The sequence below is a fragment of the Oratosquilla oratoria genome, chromosome 44 (genome assembly GCF_046742065.1).
Source record: "Oratosquilla oratoria isolate Oo_2021 chromosome 44, ASM4674206v1, whole genome shotgun sequence".
NCBI lineage: Eukaryota > Metazoa > Arthropoda > Malacostraca > Stomatopoda > Squillidae > Oratosquilla > Oratosquilla oratoria.
The window spans coordinates 32,646,387-32,663,886 of NC_134820.1; the positions used below are offsets into that span (position 1 = coordinate 32,646,387).

Sequence of the window (17,500 nt, forward strand, 5' to 3'; positions counted from 1 at the left end):
AAAACAAGGTCCTTATGCACATTACCAATATGTTATTTGCTTTCAATCCTTTCCCTAGTAATTAATAAAAACAATAAAATTTCCATCGCAACCCTTTAAGTCATTACTGCCAGGTAATGACCCCCTTCCTTCTCTATAGAGTCAACCATTCAACAGGTGGTACCGATTCCCGACCTGTTTGTTCCTCAGGTTCTCTGGCGAGTCTGAGTCCCGGCGAGTTTGAGTCCCGGCCGAGTTTGAGTCCCGGCCAAGTTTGAGTCCCGGCGAGTTTGAGTCCCGGCGAGTTTGGGTCCCGTCGAGTTTGAGTCCCGGCGAGTTTGAGTCCCGGCGAGTTTGAGTCCCGACGAATTTGAGTCCCGGCGAGTTTGAATCCCGGCGAGTTTGAGTCCCGGCGAGTTTGAGTCCCGACGAGTTTGAGTCCCGACGAGTTTGAGTCCCGGCGAGTTTGAGTCCCGGCGAGTTTGAGTCCCGGCGAGTTTGAGTCCCGGCGAGTTTGAGTCCCGGCGAGTTTGAGTCCCGGCGAGTTTGAGTCCCGACGAGTTTGAGTCCCGGCGAGTTTGAGTCCCGGCGAGTTTGAGTCCCGGCGAGTTTGAGTCCCGGCGAGTTTGAGTCCCGGCGAGTTTGAGTCCCGGCGAGTTTGAGTCCCGGCGAGTTTGAATCCCGGCGAGTTTGAGTCCCGGCGAGTTTGAGTCCCGGCGAGTTTGAGTCCCGGCGAGTTTGAGTCCCGGCGAGTTTGAGTCCCGGCGAGTTTGAGTCCCGGCGAGTTTAAGTCCCGGCGAGTTTGAGTCCCAGCAAGTTTGAATCCCGGCGAGTTTGAGTCCCGACCGAGTTTGAGTCCCAGCGAGTTTGAGTCCCGGCGAGTTTGAATCCCGGCGGTGTTGGAGTCCCGCAGAGTTTGAGTCCCGGCGAGTTTAAATCCCGGCGAGTTTGAGTCCCGGCGAGTTTGGGTCCCGGCGAGTTTAAATCCCGACGAGTTTGAATCCCGGCGAGTTTGAGTCCCAACGAGTTTGAATCCCGGCGAGTTTGAGTCCCGCAGAGTTTGAGTCCCGGCGAGTTTGAGTTGATAGTGGATGCTAAGCGATTAAATCTAGCGATGGAGTAGTCTCCAGTAGGCTAAAGAACAGCAATACATAAGTATGGGATACACGGAAAAGGTTGAGAGCCACTGCTCAGTCTAGACCAGAGGTGGGGAACCTGCGGCCTTCGAAATTTAAAAAAAAAAATGGGTAAAAAATAATTTAAAAAATTTATACATATATACATTTTTAAAATGAAAAAAACATTTTTAAACTGAATTTTTAAGGGATGGGTGGAAAACTTACACCGTCCCCTAAAAAGGGATAAAATAATTGAGTGGTTGGGGAAATCGTTTTTGCTTTTATATGTATCGTACAAGTCCAAGTATACAAACTTTAGCGCGTATAATATATACATATATATATATATATATATATATATATATATATATAAGGATATACTCGAGTATGTCCACAAATAGCACAAGAAGATTAAATTACGGTCCACAGTGGGTCAGTGTCCAGACGAAGAACTATTCCATGAAGTCTCGATTCAAGGTCAACTTAGATTGGTTGACAACAAACATGCCAGAAATGTAAGATGTCTCGCGAGACAAACAGAAAGTAAAATCAATCAATTTCAGTCATCCTTGGGTCGTTCTTTATTGAACGAAACCGGAGATGGCAGACAGAAATACGAGTAAATCTAAGATAAAAAACAATCAGCTTAATTGAGGAAATTAATATAGGGATTTTTCCCCTATATGTGGGAAATTAATATAGGGATTTTCCCCTATATGTGGGAAATTGATATAGGGATTTTTTCCCTATATGTCGAGGGAGGTGGAATTCCCTAAGAAGAGAAATTTTCTTTTGGGAGCAGGAGGGAAGCCTGTCAAAAGGATAGCTAGGACTTTTATAAGGTCAGACTCATCATAGGTCATTTCTCTGACGTCAGAGATGTGAGGTCACAAGGTCACTGACAAGGGAAAAGGGTGACAGTAGAAATGAAATCTGTATACTTCGAGGCAGAAAGCCACAAAAATAAATAAATGAATAATTAGAAATAAAATAAATAGATAAATAAATAAACATATAAAACAATTAAATAGATAGATAAATAAATAAATAAATAAATATAGATAAATAAAAAACGAAAAAAAAATGGCTGAGGAGGAAATAAATAAACACATAGATAAATCAACTAAATAAACAACAAATAAATAAATAAATAAATAAATAAATAAATAAATAAAACGAAAAATAGATCAAATTGGCTGAGTGGAGGAAATGAAAAACGGAAAGACAGAGCACTCGCCTAAAGAGAAAACGGAGGGAAATCAAGAAGAATGACGAATGCTAAGCGCAAAGAAAGTAAAGAAATGATTGATAGACCAATAAATCATAAGCAAAAGACACAAAACAACATTTAGAGAAGATGAAACGAATACGAGGGAGAACAAAAGAGAAACGAGAGGAAGAGAGGAAGGAGAGAAACAATGCAGGCATCACACGAAAGAATTTTTTTTTTCGCTAAGTAGGAGGGGAAATATGGAAGACAAAGTGGAAAGAAAAATTACATTGTGGTAACTGGAAAAGGAGAACCGAGAGGAGGAGGAGAAGGAGGAGGAAGAAGAAGAAGAAGAAGAAGAAGAAGAAGAAGAAGAAGAAGAAGAAGAAAGAATTGTTAAAAAGGGAAGAAGAAAGGTGGGTGATGTACGGATTGAACGAAAGAGAGAGAGAGAGAGAGAGAATGTGAGTGAGTGAGTGAGTAAGTAAGTGAGTGAGTGAATGAGATACATAGATAGATAGAGAGAGAGAGGGCAAGAAAGAGAGAGAGGGAGAGAGAAGAGAGAGAGAGAGAGAGAGAGATGAACAGAGGAATAAGAGAAAGTAAGATGATGAGAGTAGGAAATGAAAGAGGAAAAAAAAGAAAAATAGGAGAGGAAGAAAAGACAATAGCAAAGGAAAGAGGAAGAAGATGAATGATAAAAAGAGAGAAGAGAGAAAGAGAGAGATATGAAGAAAGGAAGAACAGAAAGCAAGATGATGAGAGGAGGAAGAAAAAGAAAGGAGAGGAAGAAGAGAAAAGATGGTAATATAGAGATGAGGAAGAGGAAGAAAAATGAAGAGAGGGAAGAGAGAGAAAGAGAGATATGAACAGAGGAAGAAGAGAGAGGAAGATGATGAGAGGAGGAAGTGAAGGAAAGATAAGAAGAGAGAAGGAAAGAAAAAATTTTAGGAAGACGAAAAGAAAAAAAAAGGAAAATAACAAAAAGAGAAAATGAAAGAAAGATAAGAGGAAAGAAAGAAGCAAAAATAGGATAACGAAAAGAATGAAAGAATTAATACAAAAAGAGAAATAAAGACGTAGAAAGAAGAATAGCAAAGCAGAGAGTGACATAAAGAAAATGAAAAAGAAAAAGAAAAAATGTGGTGAGCTGGTTGGGGAGATTAGGAGAGGAGGAGGAGGAGGAGGAAGAAGAGACGAAGAAAAGGAGGAGAGGACGAGGAGACAAGTTAGGAGGAGGAGGAAGAGGAGGAAAAGAAGCCGTGGGAGAAAAGGAAAATTAGTGCAGAGGATGATGAACAAGATAGGAGGAATAGGAGGGGGAGGAGGAGGAAGAAAAGGAGCCGTGGGAGAAAAGGAAAATTAGTGCAGAGGATGATGAACAAGATAGGAGGAATAGGAGGAGGAGGAGGAGGAGGAGACGGGAAAAAGGAGGACGGGGGACGAAAGAGAGTAGGAGTAAGAGAGAAGAAAGGGAAGGAGGAGGAGGAGGAGGAGGAGGAGGAGACGGGAAAAAGGAGGACGGGGGACGAAAGAGAGTAGGAGTAAGATAGAAGAGAAGGAGGAGGAGGAGGAGGAGGAGGAAGGCAAATGAGCTGTTATAGAAAAAGAAAGGTAGTGGAAGAATAAAGGCTGGATATAAGAGTGGAAGAAGAGGAGGAGGAGGAAGAGGAGGAGAAGGAGGAGGAGGGGCGAGAGAGACAATAAGGTGAAGAAAAAGAGAGGAGAAGGAAGAGGGGAGAAAGGGGAGAAGAGGGAAAAGTAGAATAGTAGAAAAGTAGAATAGTAGAATATGAAAGTTGAACAGGAGATGATGGATACAAGAAAGGAAGAGGAAGATGGAAAAGACGAAAAGTAGAGAAGGAGGAGGAGGAAGATGACGAAAAAATGAACGAAGAAGAGGAACAAGAGAAGAGGATGAGAAGAATAAGGAAAAAGAGAAGAGGAGAAAGAGTGTGTGAGGAGTGAGGAAGAAAGAGAATAAAGAGGAGGAGGGGGAGGAAGAAGACGAGAAAATGAACGAAGAGGAACAAGAGAAGAGGATGAGAAGAATAAGGAATAAGAGAAGAGGAAAAAGAGTAAGAGAGGAAGAAAGAGAATAAAGAGGAGGAGGAGGAGGATGAGAAGAATAAGGAACAAGAGGAAAAAGAGGTTGGGGAGTAAGAGAGGGAGAAAGAGAATAGAGAGAAGAGAAGGAGAAGACAAGGAAGAGGACTAAGACAAGAAAGAGTAAAGAAAGAGGCGGGAATGGAGGATATAATGGGTGAGTAGAAGATATTTGTTTGTTTATTACTATTTGCTTGATTTTTATTACTAGTTATCTGTCAATTTATTGTTATTTATTATTTACCTGCTTGTTTCTTATTTAACTATACCTGTGCATTTATCTATGTTATCTATAATTATTTATATTATATATTTTTTCTTTTATTTATTTATTATTGCTATATATTTTTTTCCGAATCCGCCGTAGTTATGGACCAAAAGGTCTCCTGTGCGCATGCTCCTCCTTTGTGATCCTTTGTAGAATGAGAAAGAGGACAATAAGGTGGATAGCTTGAAATAATGGAAGGCGAGCAGATGGGAAAGAAAAAGGCTCAGTTTAGAATTAAAGGAATGGACAAGAAGAGAAGGTACGAACAAAACATAGACAAGAAAAAAGTGAAATTAAGGAGAGATACAAAGAGGGAGAACGTTAATCAAGAAGGAGGAAAAAATAGGTCATAAAAAACAAAGACGGAAACTGAACAGACGTAAAACAAAACACAACAAAACAAAAACAAACAAGCAAACAAAAAACGAGAGCAATTGGTCAGAGGAAAAGGAGAGAAGAGAAAGAGAGTATATGAAAAGAGAAAGAGCAGAGCAGGAAGGACAAATGTAAGAGGGAACATAGAATAACGGAAGAAAAAGAGAAGAGAGGAAAAATGATGAAGAAATGAAACACACAATTGGAGATTTTGGCAGAGAGAGAGAGAAAAAATAAATAAAAAAGAGAACATAGAATAACACAAGAAAAAGAGAAGAGAGGAAAAATTATGAAGAAAAGAAACACACACTTGGAGATTTTAGTAGAAAGAGAGAGAAAGATGGGCTGCAGTAAAAAGAGAGTAGGAACAAACGAAGAATAAACGCAGAAACAAAAAAACAAAAAACAGAAAAAAAGATAAAAAAGTAAAAATGCTAGGAAGAAAGAAGAAAAGGACAAACAAAAAATATAATCACGAAAGAGAAACAAAATGAGAAGATGAGAAACCGGACACAAAATGTAAAATAGAGGAATGCAGAAGAAGAAAAAAAAAAATAAGGAAAAAACAGTAAAAAAAAAATGAAGAAATAGAAGAGAAAGAATAAGGGAGGCGGGGGAGAGGAACAGGAAGGGAAAGAAAGAATGAAAAGAACAACGAAAAGGAATCAAGAGAAGAGGAGAAAAAAATAGAAAAAAAACAAGCAAAAAAAAAACAAGCAAATAAAAAAAAGCGAAGAAACAGAAGAAGAGAAAGAACAAGGGAGGGGAAAAGGAGAGGAACGGGACGGGGAAGAAAGAAGAATGAAAAGAACAACGAAAAGAAATCAAGAGAAGAGAAGAGAAATATAATAAATCAGGAAAAGCCAGCAAAAACAAAAAACAAAAACAAAAAACGAAGAAACAGAAGAAGAGAAAGAACAAGGGAGGATGAGAAGAACGGAAAGGGGAAGAAAGAAGAATAAAAAGAACAACGAAAAAAATCAAGAGAAGAGAAGAAGAGAAACAAAAAAAAAAACAGGAAAAGCAAGCAAAAAAAACACGCAAAAAAACAACAACGAAGAAACAGAAGAAGAGAAAGAACAAGGGAGAGAGGAGAAGAATGGAAAGGGGAAGAAAGAAGACTGAAAAGAACAACGAAGAGAAAATCCAAGGAAGAGAAGAAAGTACAACAGGAGTTCTCGAGGCTGACGAAGAAGGCAAACTTCGCTAAGAAGATCAGGCGAAGTCGAGGTACAATTGACATCGAGGAACGTCGAGTCTCTCAGGGTTGAGGGGTGGGGTGGGGGTGGGGGGCAGGGACGGAGTGGGGTGGTCACTGAGAGGGGGGAGGGGGAAGGGACTTAGGGTGAGGAAGGAAGCAGGCAATAGAGTGGTGATGCAAAACAAGAGTCTCGAGAGAGTGAAGAGGAAGAAGAAAAAAAGAGGAATAGAGGGAGGAGCATGGGAGGAGGGGGAAGAGAAGCCGTGAAGAAAGGGAGGAGAAAGAAGAAGAAGAAAAGGAGGAATAGAGGGAGGAGCATAGGAGGAGGGGGAAGAGAGGGCGTGAAGGGAGGAGGAAGAAGAAGAAGAAAAAAAGGAGGAATAGAGGGAGGAGCATAGGAGGCGGAAGAGAGGAGGTGAAGGAAGGGAGGAGGAAGAAGAAGAAGAAAAAAGGAGGAATGGAGAGAGGAGCATAGGAGGAGGGGGAAGAGAGGTAGTGAAGGGAGGAGGAAGAAGAAGAAGAAGAAAAGGAGGAATAGAGGGAGGAGCATAGGAGGAGGGGGAAGAGAAGCCATGAAAGAAGGGAGGAAGAAGAAGAAGAAAAGGAGAAATAGAGGGAGGAGCATAGGAGGAGGGGGAAGAGAGGTAGTGAAGGAAGGGAGGAAGAAGAAGAAGAAGAAGAAGAAGAAGAAAAAGAAAAGAAGAAGAAGAAGAAGAAAAAAAGGAGGAATAGAGGGAGGAGGATAGGAGAAGGGGGAAGAGAGGAAGTGAAGGAAGGGAGGAGGAAGAAGAAGAATAAAAAAAGGAGGAATAGAGGGATGAGCATAGGAGGAGGGGGGAGAGAAGCCGTGAAGGAAGGGAGGAGAAAGAAGAAAAAAAGGAGGAATAGAGGGAGAAGCATAGGAGGAGGGGAAAGAGAGGAAGTGAAGGAAGAGAAGAGGAAGAAGAAGAAAAAAAGGAGGAATGGAGGGAGAAGCATAGGAGGAGGGGGAAGAGAGGAAGTGAAGGGAGGAGAAAGAAGAAGAAGAAAAGGAGGAATAGAGGGAGGAGCATAGGAGGAGGGGGAAGAGAGGGCGTGAAGGGAGGAGGAGGAAGAAGAAGAAGAAGAAGAAGAAGAAGAAAAAAAAAAAGGAGGAATAGAGGGAGGAGGATAGGAGGAGGGGGAAGAGAGGAAGTGAAGGAAGGGAGGAGGAAGAAGAAAAAAAGGAGGAATGGAGGGAGGAGCATAGGAGGAGGGGGAAGAGAGGAAGTGAAGGGAGGAGAGAGAAGAAGAAGAAAAAAAGGAGGAATACAGGGAGGGGCATAGGAGGAAGGGGAAGAGAAGCCGTGAAGGAAGGGAGGGGGAAGAAGAAGAAAAGGAGGAATAGAGGGAGGAGCATAGGAGGAGGGGGAAGAAAGGAAGTGAAGGAAGGGAGGAAGAAAAAGAAGAAGAAGAAAAAAGGAGGAATAGAGGGAGGAGGGGAAAGAAAGGAAGTGAAGGGAGGAAGAAAAAGAAGAAAAAAAAAGGAGGAATAGAGGGAGGAGCATAGGAGAAGGGTGAAGAGAGGAAGTGAAGGAAGGGAGGAGGAAGAAGAAGAAGAAGAAGAAGAAGAAGAAGAAGAAGAAAAGGAGGAATAGAGGGAGGAGTATAGTAGGAGTGGGAAGAGAGGAAGTGAAGGAAGGGAGGAAGAAGAAGAAGTAGAAAAAAGGAAGAATAGAAGAAGGAGCATAGGAGGAGGGGAAGAGAAGCCGTGAAGGAAGGGAGGAAGAAGAAGAAGAAAAGGAGGAATAGAGGGAGGAGTATAGGAGGAGTGGGAAGAGAGGAAGTGAAGGAAGGGAGGAAGAAGAAGAAGAAGAAGAAGAAGAAGAAGAAGAAGAAGAAGAAGAAAAGAGGAGTGGAAGGAACAAGACACGAAAGGAAGATGAAAAAAAGTCTGCAAAGTCTATTTTGGGTCAACAGGAGTTTGAGTTTAGGAATTTATATTTGTTCAATTTGATTAAACTCTTCATAAGTTCTCTTTTGGCTTCAGGTAATATGATTCGTCTAAGGGACATTATAAGAATTAGAATTTAAATGTTTTTGAATGAATATTTCTAAATAGACTATTTTCTTTTACAAAAAAGAGCTATGCGAAAGGGAAGAGACGATAAAATACGAGAAGAGAAAATAAAGAAAAAAGAGCGTAGAGGGAAAACTGAAGATCCTGTGCTGAAGAACAAAGCAACAGAGGCTAAGAACCTTCAGAAAGATAACAAAATTCTTAAAGAAAAGAGTCAAAAAAAAAAAGTCAAACTCAAAAATCAAACTCAAAAAAATTCACCAAATCAGAGGTGACCCGGAAGCTTCAGATTTTTTTTTTTTTCGAAAAGACTTCAAGGTCAAGCGAAGGCAAAGACAAAACACGAAACCAATCAAATCCATCACGACGAAGCAGAGCCTGAGACTCGACCAAGAAAAAACGAAGGAAAAAAAAATACAACAAAGAATCAGGAAAGGGAGGGGATTGAATGGAAATGCAGAAGCAACTGAAGAAGAATAAAAAAAAAAAAAAAAAAAAAAGAGAAAGGAGGAAGAAAGGGAAAAGGTAGAAGAGGAAGAGGAAATAAACAAAATAATAATAGAAGAAAGAAAAAGGAATAGGAGAAGAAGAAAAAGAAAAGGAAGAAGAAGAAGAAGAAGAAAAAGAAAAGGAAGAACAAGAAGAAGACGAAGAAAAAGAAGAAGAAGAACAACTACAACAACACAACAACAAAAACAACAAGATGACGATAACGAAGACGAAAATAAAGATGAAGAAGAAGATGAAGAATAAGACGACGACATCGAAGAAGAAGAAGAAGAAGACGAGGACGAAGACGACAAAATCGAAGACGAAGGCGACGACGATGAGGACTAAGAAGAAGAAGAAGGCGACGACGAAGAAAAATAAGACGAAGAAGAAGAAGGAAAGAAAAAACAAGAAAAAGAATAATAACAAGACGAAGAAGAAGACGAAGAAAACGGAGATAAAGAAGAAGAAGAAAAAGGAAGAAATAGAAAAAGGAAGAAATAGAAGAAGGAAGAAGAAAAGGGAGAAGAGAAGAAGACAAAGACGAAGAAGAAGACGAAAAAGACGAAGAAGAAGAAGAAGAAGAAGTAAAAGAAGATGAAGGAAAAAAGAAGAAGAATAAAGAAAAGAAGAAGAGAAACGAAAAACAGAAGAAGAAGGCGCAGGCGAAGAAGAGGACAAAGAACGCGGCGACAACGAGTGCTCGCGGAACTTATCGAGTCAGCCTAAGAGGATAAGGACCCGAGTGACGTCCGGTGCATACATTGAGGCGAAAAACAATGGGATGGAGGGCGAGAGACAAAAGAGGGCATTAGAACGCATTAGAACGAGAGACAAAGGAACAACGATTACAGCGAAGGAAAGAAAAATGTATTCGTTGAATTCCAAATAACGAAAGGAAAAATCATTGGTGGAGTAAATATAAGGAAAAAAGAACGAAAAAGAAAAAAAAAAGAGGAAACGGGAAGATTAAATGGAGATGGGGAAAGGGTAGGAAGAAGGAAAAATAGGAAAGGAAAAATAGAAATGGAGAAAGAGGTAACGCAATAGGAAAAGAAACAGGAAAGTAAGAAGTAAAGGAGAAAAAGAGAAAATAAAAAGAGGAGCGAGGGAAAGAGAAGAAGTAAGATGAGGAATGGAAGAAGAAACAGGAAAAGAAAGAGGAGGAGGAATAGGAAGAGGAAGAAAGGTAGAGGCAAAGGAAGTTTAGCAAAAGATGAGGTGGAGGAGGAGGAAGAGGAAGAGGAAGAAGGGTAGAGGCAAACGAGGTTTAGCAAAAGATGAGGTGGAGAAGGAGGAGGAGGAGGAAGAGGAAGAAATGTAGAGGCAAAGGAAGTTTAGCAAAATATGAGGTGGAGGAGGAGGAAGAGGGAGAGGAAGAATGGTAGAGGCAAACGAGGTTTAGCAAAAGATGAGGTGGAGAAGGAGGAGGAGGAGGAGAAGAAGAAACTTCAAAGTCAACAAGAAGGACATCAACTGCAAGAACGCATCATCAGGGATGACCTCAGCAAACTGAGGTCAGTGAAAAACAGAGGAAGAAGGAGAAGCTAAGATAAGAAGCTGACAGAAGACGATGAGGAAGACGAAGGGAAGGAAGAGCAAGAAGAAAAAGAATAAAAGGAAGAAAAAGTAGATGATGATGATGATAATGATGATGATGATGATGTAGAAAAAACAAAATATAGCAGTACAAAAAAAATGACAGTGAAACAAAGTAGGAAGAAGAATAGGAAGAAGAGAAAGAGGAAGAAGAAGAAGAACAGTGGGGAAAAGAGGAAGAAGAAGAGAAAGAAGAAGAAGAGTAAGAGGGAGAAGAAGAAGAAATAGAAGAAAGAGAAGAGTAAGAATAAGAAACAGAAGAGAGAGAAGAAAAAAAGAAGAAAGAGAAGAATGTTGGAAGAAGAAGAAGAAAGAAAAGAATGTTGGAAGAAGATATATTACACGTCACAGGACGTCACACTTCGAGAATATAGACATCAAGACAGACGACGTCGCGTATGTCGCAGCAGCAGCACCAGGCGGCTGTTGAGCCTTAGGTCTAACCAGAAACCGACCGTAGAGGCCACTTGACTGTAATTAGGCGGGCCTGACCTTGACCCTTAGGACGCCTGGTCCGCACAAGAGACGACCATTGAGAAGCATACGTCCACAGAAGGAATTTTCCTGATATTTCATTTTTCACCATGTAGTATTAAAATACGCCATATCCATCTATGTATCACAATTATATATATATATATATATATATATATATATATATATATATATATATATATATATATATGTTGTGGCAACTATTATGGCCTTTGTGGTCAGTTGCCTTGCTTCTTAGCGCAGATCTCGACTGACTATGGACAAACAGCCTTTAATTGTTCCGGTACTCTCATCGCCTTCAAAATGTGGATCACAAACTTCCACAAGAATAAGAATAAGATGATGATGGAGAGAGAGAGTGAATCACAACCTTTCACAAGAATAAGAATAAGATGATGATGATGATGATGAAGGGGGTAAGAGAGGGACAGACAGAGAGAGAGAGAGAGAGAGTGTACTGTAAGACCCAATACGAGGGTAGACCTCTTCTTAACAGAGACAATATCCTAATCACCATTTGTACAAAACAAACGAACTCATTCACGACAATGAAAGTTCCTTTCGGGTGAATATAAAGCTATCTTGCTGCAGTCAGAATTAACTTCTCGTGGCTTGAACAGGAAGTCGACCAGCAAGACACAAAGACAAACACGGAACAAAGAACAACAGCCAGAAGATGATGAAGAAGGAAAAGAAAAAGGGAAACTATGAGAGAGGAAGAAAACATGAGAGAGCATGAGTGAAAAAAAGAGAAGAAAAGAGAGGTATGGGATGGGACTGATGAGATGGAGATGGAAGGAGATTGAAGAGTTGACTAATCAGAGGGAGGGTGGGGAATGAAAGAAGGGAGTAGGAGAGAGGGAGGAATGGAAGGAGGGAGGGAGGGAGGGAGAGAGTGAGTGAAAGTGACTGAGAGTGAGTGAGTGAGTGAGAGTGAGTAAGAGTGAGTGAGTGAGTAAGAATGAGTGAGGGAAGGAGGGAGAGAAGGATGAAGGGCGTGATGGAGATAGGGAAGTACATAGAAAGAGATGGAAAAAGAGAGAGCGAAAGAGAGCGAGTGTGTGTGAGTGTGTGTGTTTGACTTGAGTCTCCTTTCCGAAAGTGCCGCGGTGGCAAAGCAGTTGTCGAAACATCGAAGCGATGCAAAAGGCCAGAGAGAGAGAGAGAGAGAGAGAGAGAAAGGGAGGGGGAGGGAGAGGGAGGGAGGGAGAGAGAGAGAGAGAGAAAGAGAGAGAGGGGGGGAAGGGAGAGGGAAAGGAAGAGAGCGAGAGAGAGAGAGAAATATGGAGAAAGACAGACAGACAGACAGAGAAAGGAAGAGAGAGAGAGAGAGAGAGAGCAAACGAGGCAGACAAAAGACAAGCGAAGGCAAGACAAGATAAGAAGTGCTGGCGAACTTAGCGAGGAATTTTGATGACCCAACGGGTTGGGGGGAGGGGGAGAGAAGAAGGGAGGAAGGGGGGGAGGCTGGCTTCTGCTGGGAGGCGACGGGGGTGGGTGGTGATGTGGGGGGAGTCTACGGGATTGGGTGCTGGTCGAGAGAGAGAGAGAGAAAATGAGAGGGAGGGGAAGAAAGAGAGGGAGAGGGAGAGAGAGAGAGAGAGAGAGAGGAGAGAAAAGAGAAAGATAGAGAGGGAGAAAGAGAATGAGAATGAGAGGGAGGGGAAGAAAGAGAGGGAGGGAGAGAGAGAGAGGAGAGAAGAGAGAAAGATAGAGGGGGAGAAAGAGAGAGAGAGGAGAGAAAGATAGAGAGGGAGAAAGAGAGAGAGGATAAAGAGAGAAAATAGAGAGAGAGGAAGACCCGGAAAATCAATTTCCGAAACAGGAAGAGTTAATCCCTTCCACGACGGATGATGACTTATTTATTTTATTCTGGTTGTCGCCAGGTGATTTTATTCAGCACCCCACTGCAGTCAAAAAGGATATCCCACTATGTTGTTAAACTGCACTGATTTTATGTTGGATAATATTTTTACAAATGATTACAAAGGTTGAGCATGTAGACAGGAGACCTTTTGGTCCATAACTAGGTCGGATACGGAACAAATTATAATAATGATAAATAAAAAATCAAATAAAAATTATAATGATATAAATTATAATGAATAAAATTAATAAATGCATAGGTATAGTTAAATAATAAACAAACAGGTAAATAGTAAATAATAATGAATTTACTGATAACTAATAATAAATGAAAATCAAGCAAATGATAATGAACAGACAAATAATAACAAACACATAAACAAATAACATAAAATAAATGACATGCATCAAACATCTTACTTTGGTGTTTATCTAAACGAATCTTAAAGCTTCTAACTGAACTACATTGCACTGCCTCAAGGTTTCCTGCGGATGTGCTGTGTCTTGCGACACTGCTTCTGACCCAGGGCAGTGGACAGGATGCAGGGATGACCCGTCATCCAGGAGGTGCCAAGATAAGATGGAGGGAAGAGGGTGGAGGGGAGTGGAATATATAGGAAATGGAATGGGTGGGAGTGGTTTCTGTGCCTTTTTCTTTTTGGCTACCCCCGTGTAAGGGGGAAAGAGCCTTTGGTATATGTATGTATGTACTAGTTCACAAATACTACAGTAGTACACTAGAACTAGTTCATTAGTACACTAGTACTAGTACATTACTACACTAATACTAGTACACTAGTATAGATACACAAGTGCACTAATACTAGTACACACATATATTATTACCAGTAAAATAAATAAATAGATAAATGAATAAATAAATAAAATAAAAAATGAAATTCTGCCTTTTACACTCTACACACCACGATGATCACGTGGAATGGAACGTGCATGATGTCGCTCACGACCTGACGCTTCTCTGTCAGTGCGACCCTGCTTGACCCGACCTAACCTAACCCAGTGCAATTATGTAATTACGCACCACGGGTGACTACCCACGCGGTATATATAGCGCCTCCCGCCGCATGTAAAATCAGTTGACTCGCACCTTACAATACAGGAGACGAAGTCACCAAAACCCCTTTCTTTTCACCAACTGTAGCATCGCTACACCACTCATGAAACCCCTAAGCTGAATGGAACGATTTTGATATAAAAGAAATGGTTAGATACTGTCGTTTACTAGCGCTTCTATCTTCTTAGACAATCTCGAAAAAGAAGAGGGTTGTTGATCGTGAGAATTAAGAGGGGCGGAAGTCACTGAAGAAGACTAATGGAGAAAAGGAAGAAGAAAGAGGAGTAGGAAGTGGAGGAAGAGAGGAAGGAGTAGAGGAGGAGGAGGAGGGGGAGAAATAAGAAGAGGAGGGGGAGGACGAGGAAGATGAGGAGGAGGACGAGGAAGATAAGGAGTAGGAGGAGGAAAAAGATGAGGAGTAAGAAGAGGGAGAGGAGGAAGATGAGCAGGAGGAGGAAGAGGAGGAAGAAGAAGAAGAAGAAGAAGAAGAGGAGGAGGAGGAGGAGGAGGGGCTTGGTCTGGCGGCAGTGACAGACAAGAAATTTTAAAAATAAAGAGAACAAACAGAATAGCATAAGGGGGAGGACGAGGAAGATAAGGAGTAGGAGGAGGAAGATAAGGAGTAGGAGGAGGAAGAAGATGAGGAGTAAGAAGAGGGAGAGGAGGAAGATGAGCAGGAGGAGGAAGAGGAGGAAGAAGAAGAAGAAGAGGAGGAGGAGGAGGAGGGGCTTGGTCTGGCGGCAGTGACAGACAAGAAATTTGAAAAAAAAAAAAAAAAAGTCGAGAAGCAAGAACCAAAGACGCCCAAATGAGTCTCAAGAGTCCCGGAAGGTCGAAGAAGGAGTCTCAGAGACAATCATGACGAACCAAGAAAATCGCCGAAGAGATTCTTCTGCCGAAGTTTCTGCCAAAGACCTTCTTATTCCACATCAGAGCATTCGTGATGAGATGTGCGGCAACGCGCCACTACTGTAGTGTCCCCTTAACGCATATAACATTTTTGTAAAATAAAATCACTGTAATGTAAGAAACTGTTATATGTGTCCATGATAATCAAATTATATATTGTAAATAATGTTGCCACATACTAAAATGGCCCTTGCAAGGTAAAAACATCTATGTGTGGCATTGTTGTATAATTGTACAAACTAATGAAATATTGATTGAATATAATCTATGTGATGGGGGACGGGAAATTTTATAACAAGTCTAAAGAGAATTGGGGTTTGATTTAACCCTTCTCTTACGAACGATTACCACATCAGATGCAACTTTTGTACACGAATGTGAAATTGTCTGATTTGCTAAGAATATACAGCAGTGGACAAGATGCAGGGATGACCCGGCATCCAGGAGGTGCCAAGATAAGAGGGAGGGAAGAAGGTGGAGGGGAGTGGAGTATGTAGGGGGTGGAATGGGTGGGAGTGGTTTCTATGCCCTTGTTTTTTGGCTACCTCCCGTGTAAGGGGGAAAAAACCTTTTGTATAAGTATGTATGTATGTATGCATGTATGTAAGTATGTATGTATGTATGTATGTGTGTATGTATGTAATGTATATATGTATGTATAAAGCTAGAAAATGATACATGTAGACCCAGAAACACAGACGTACAACATGCACACAGACATAAAACGTGCACACATGCGCGCGCATGCGCGGACACACACACATACACGCGCGGGCAAACATATACACACATATTCATACAGACACACACACACACAAACACTAATACACACGCATGAACACACACACAAACACACACACACACACACACACACACACACACACATTAGCATTAGTCATTAAGTTATTAGTGAATAAGAAGTGGATCCTCTCGTCTGTAGTATTACTACTTATAGTGCCAATTGTCTCCCATTCTCTTGAAGTGGGCCTCTAAAAAGCTAATGGACTCTACAAAGGACACTGTACCGCGTAGTTTTGCTGTAATTAACGAAAGCGTTTGATCAGATACGACAAACCTTTCAGGGCCTAAATCGGCCTCTTATGTTATTCTGTTTGTTCTCTTTGCTTAGGTCGTCTTTCATATTAGTTTATAGCTTCTGTTGTTATAGGCGATCTGTACGTATCTACAAAGACGATTCTTTCCTGTCCTTGATAGAGTTTATTTGTATTTTTCTATATTTTTTTTCTATAACGCATGACCTAGAAGTGGTCACTGAGTGACGTGGGGGTATATATATATATACATATTATATATATATATATATATATATATATATATATATATATATATATATACTAATGAAAAATGTAGTACCACATTTGCCGATCACGTGAAAACCAAAGTCGGAGCAAAATAGACTGGAGACAGGGAATTTATATATTTCGATTGCAAATTGCAATCCTCTTCAGTATCTACTGAAGAGGATTACAGTTTGCAAATGAAATATATAGATTTCCTGTCTCCAGTAGTTTTTGCTCTAACTGTGGTTTTCACATGATATATATACATATATATATATATATATATATATATATATATAATATATATATATATATATATATATATATATATATGTATTGTACAAGATCGTTTTGAACGTAAGAAGGAAAAATGAAAAATAAGAACATAAGGAACGGAGTTGAAGACGATGTTGACTAGAATCTTTATTCTTGTTATGCATTGTACATATTTCTTTTTAAACCAGTTACTGGACAATTTAATCCTAATGTATTGATACCCAGCGTTTCTATCCTTTAATTCAATATCACGTGTGAGAGATGGAACTACTTAGGTAATGGAAGAGTGATATAAGGAGGACCGGGGAGCAAGGGCGATAGCACTGGTAATCATCATTTCCTACTGAATAAAGATTAGATTTTAATCATATACAAGTAAGAACACTTCGTGACCCTGTTCCGTAGGGGTGTCATTAGCACCGACGCCTTTTTGTGTGAATTTTCCACAAATTTGTGTCTGAGAATTTTGCTCACATGGGATGTTTTGTGAGGAAATTATATGTTGCAATGAACTTATTTGTGCATATAATAATTCCTTCTTTTTGTGGTGGGGAAAATGTGGAAATTCAGATTTCCTTGTGGGAATGTTGTGGTAAAGCTCTTACTCATTTGTGGGAATTTTCTACAAATTTGTGTCTGAGAAATTTGCTTACATGGGATATTTTCCAAGCAAATTACATGTTGCAATGAACTTGTTATGTATAATAATTCCTTCTTTTTGTGGGAAAATTTTGAAAATTCAGATTTCCTTGTGGGAATTTTTTTGGGAAAAATTTCATTCAATTGTGGGAATTTTCTACAAATTTGTGTCTGAGAAATTTGCTTACATGGGATATTTTCCAAGCAAATTACATGTTGCAATGAACTTGTTATGTATAATAATTCCTTCTTTTTGTGGGAAAATTTTGAAAATTCAGATTTCCTTGTGGGAATTTTGTGGACAAAATCTCGCTCATTTGTGGAACTGGCATAGATCACAGTAGCAACATTGGTTATTTAATAGTCCCTAAAAAAAATCGACTATGTAAAGATGGATAGTAAAGCTGGGATAGTTTTTGTACAGAAATGGTGAACGCCTTTTTGGGTAGTTTCATCTTTACTATCTTATCTACTAGTCAAACTATTCCATTCAACTATCTCTTGATAGTACTTTGCCTGTCAAGATGTTATGACTTCTATAGCCTTTGGTGAAAAT

The 17,500-nt window shown here is 40.3% G+C and overlaps 1 protein-coding gene across 1 annotated transcript in view; it reads right to left on the reverse strand.

Moving 5' to 3' along the window:
- The window catches only part of LOC143022388 (zwei Ig domain protein zig-8-like), a 216,551-nt gene that overhangs the window by 709 nt on the left and 198,342 nt on the right, over positions 1–17,500 (reverse strand). The window lies entirely within an intron of this gene.